Below are 3,275 nucleotides of genomic sequence, written 5' to 3' on the forward strand. Positions count from 1 at the left end.
ATTTATTAAGCTACTTATTTATAACCTTTTTAATTTGAACTCAGTCTGGCTCTTCCCCCCCCCCCCCCCCCCCCCCGTCACCACGACAGTGCTGGGCCATCAAGGACACATAGATAGTGATAGGCAGTAAGAGACTGACATTGATGGTGAGTTTGCTCTCCCCAGGGTGGGCTGTGCCACGTTCAGCCCCGTTCACTTTGGATTGCTATGAGTCTGTCCATGGGGTCTGAGGAATGTGTCTCTACCCTCGTGAATTTATGCCTGCTTCCCTGTCAAAAGAGAAAGCATGAAGAAGGGATAGCTCCTGAACAGTGGCATGGTCCCTGATTATGGCCTTCCCTGGCTGTCACATTTCCATCTAGCAACATTGAAAGCTGCCCCTTTGGAGGCTGGGTCCCCTGCTCACAGCAGTCTGGCCTGGCTCCTTTTATAGGTCAGTGACACCCTGAAGCTTGTGTCCCTGTGCCACCACAAATCTTATAAGATGCAATTTTCTTGGCAGCTCCATCCTCCTGCGATGAATTGGAAGGCGTGTGTGAAGGACATGGTCCTAATCTCAGTGTTGGGGCTGTGGGAGGCGGAGGCCTGTGTTTCACAGAAGAAAACTATAAGCCCCGGACAGCCAAGGCTACTCAGAGAAATCCTGTTGAGAGAGAGAGAGAGAGAGAGAGAGAGAGAGAGAGAGAGAGAGAGAGAGAAAGAGAGAGAGAGAGAGCTGCAGCTAAAGGACCACAAGAGAAGGATTCGTGGCGTGCCATTAGTTAGGAGATAGAATTTTGCCTTTCCTGGCCCTCCGACTGTCTCTGCCTGGGAATTCCTGGTTCTGCTTCTTGAACTGTCTGTCCTTTTAACATCCCTCATCTACTGGTCAGCTTTATGGTCTGACTCTCGGGGAGAAATCAAGTCACAACATCAAAGAAGAGTCTTCCGAGGGAAGCCAAAGCTTTATCAAACCCCAGCCCTTCAGTTTGAGGATCTCGTGTTAGCTCTGTTAGACCAGATGGTTTCCTTTAAAAAGAAAAAAAAAAAAATCCTAAGTGAATTCTGCACGGTCAGGTATTGCCATCTTTGCAGAGGATTTTCTTTGCCTAATGTCCTATCTGATGGGCCATTCCGTGTATTATATGCTACATAATCTCCACGAATGCATACTGTGGTCCATAAAACTGCCACACTGTCTTCAGAAACTAGTAATTCACAAAGTAAACCTGCGACAGTGCTGTTAATAAACACAAATTGCAAACAAGATGGTAGTGAAGGGAACAATGCACTCGTTTAGGAGTAATAAAGCCTTTGATCCTGCTTGGAAGGAAGGAGTCTCTGTTTAAACTGCCCATTCAGGGACAGCCAGATGCCCATAAAGAGCCCCGCTCTGCTTTGATAGGAAATCACTGAGGCCTGTCTAGCAGGTCTGGTTTGTAAACAGATTAGTTAAGGGCTCATCAGGACTGATTTGCATAGGATTCCGTGAGCCCCGGTCGCTTTTTCAGCCTTAATGACCAATGCCAGTTTCAGATCAGAAAGAGTGCCATTTATTTATTTTTATTTTAGCTAGAAACCTTACATAATTACCTCGTGGAAAGGGAAAGAATATGTATATGAAATAAATCCCTTGTTGTCCCCCTTTAATGGGAAAATGATGACAGAAGACTCATTTGGCTCACAGTGCACAGCGAGCGGAACAGGAGTTACACGCGGGTTACCTGGCTACACACAAGGGTTTTCTTCCATTTTCATTGTTGGAGAGGGAAAGGGGAATTAATCTGAATTGTAATGGAAAAGGCAACCAGCCTACAGACTCCGACCACAAATATTTATACACAAATGCTTGTCCTTGGAGTCGTGCTGTGTTCAGAAGGCCAGGAACCCTGCGGTGCTAAATGCAGACAAACCTCTGCCCTCTCCCTGTGTACCTCCAGGCCTGCACAGCAGAAGTGGGCTGGTGGGAGAGGGAATCTAACCCATTTAAACCCAGGTTCTGGAGCCCCTAACAAGTAGCAACAATTTGCTTGAGGTGGCAAGGCCTGGCTTTCCAGAACAGAGGCTTAATCATAAACAGGAATGAATCCAGTTTGTCTTTGTTATAAGATAGCTTTTGAGCCTACAATGCAGTCAGGCTGGTTCATCACAGGCTAGTATTGAACTCGAAAATCTTCCTGCCTGGTAGAGAGATTCCAAGTGCTGGGATTATGGGTGTGTGTCAACACGCGCACCTGTTTGTTTTCTTGATTTTTAGGATAATTGATATCTTCCCATCAGTAACTAAGAAAAATCTCCCCTTGAGTTTTGAACTTTAAAAGAAGACTGGTAGAGACAGTGTTCTACTAATAGTAACATTCACCTGAGATCCAGTAACCACCTGTAGGAAAAACAGGCCATGAGAATCCTCTGTCACGGGAACATTAATGAAGTCCTGGGCTGGGGAAAAGCTTTGCAGCTCCTATGCTGATGCCTTCTCTGATACTACCTTTTCTTTCCTTTTTTCTTTTTTTAAATTAATTTTATTGAGCTCTACATTTTTTCTCTGCTCTTCTCCCTGCCTCTCCCCTCCCCTTCAGCCCTCTCCCATGGTCCCCATGCTCCCAATTTACTCAGGAGATCTTGTCTTTTTCTATTTCCCATGTAGATTAGATCCATGTATGTCTCTCTTAGGTACTCATTGTTGTCTAGGTTCTCTGGAATTGTGAATTGTAGGCTGGTTTTCTTTGCTTTATGTTTAAAAACCACCTATGAGTGAGTACATATGATAATTGTCTTTCTGGGTCTGGGTTACCTCACTCAATTGATGTTTTCTAGCTCCATCCATTTGCCTGCAAATTTCAAGTTGTCAGAATTTTTCTCTGCTGTGTAGTACTCCATTGTGTAAATGTACCACATTTTCCTTATCCATTCTTCTGTCCAGGGGCATTTAGGTTGTTTCCAGGTTCTGGCTATGACAAACAATGCTGCTATGAACATAGTTGAACACATGTCCTTTGTGGTATGATTGAGCATCCTTTGGATATATACCCAAAAGGATACCACCTTTTCTTAATGGCTCACCTTTCCAGATCTCTCCACTTGTTGTAGGCCTATCCCTACTTCTTACAGATAAATTGCCCTTGCCTGGGAAAAGTTCTCTAGGTGAGCACTTCCAAAAAAGCTGCCACTTACCATCACCTGCATCTTCACCACAGGTTATCGGAGCTCCAATAGTGCAGGGGCAACAGTCTTGCTACCTTTAATTTTTATTTGGAATGTTTTTTCTTTCTTCCTTTCTTTTTTCTGTTTTGTTT

The sequence above is a fragment of the Myodes glareolus genome, chromosome 6 (assembly GCF_982192425.1).
Source record: "Myodes glareolus chromosome 6, mMyoGla1.1, whole genome shotgun sequence".
Classification (NCBI taxonomy): domain Eukaryota; kingdom Metazoa; phylum Chordata; class Mammalia; order Rodentia; family Cricetidae; genus Myodes; species Myodes glareolus.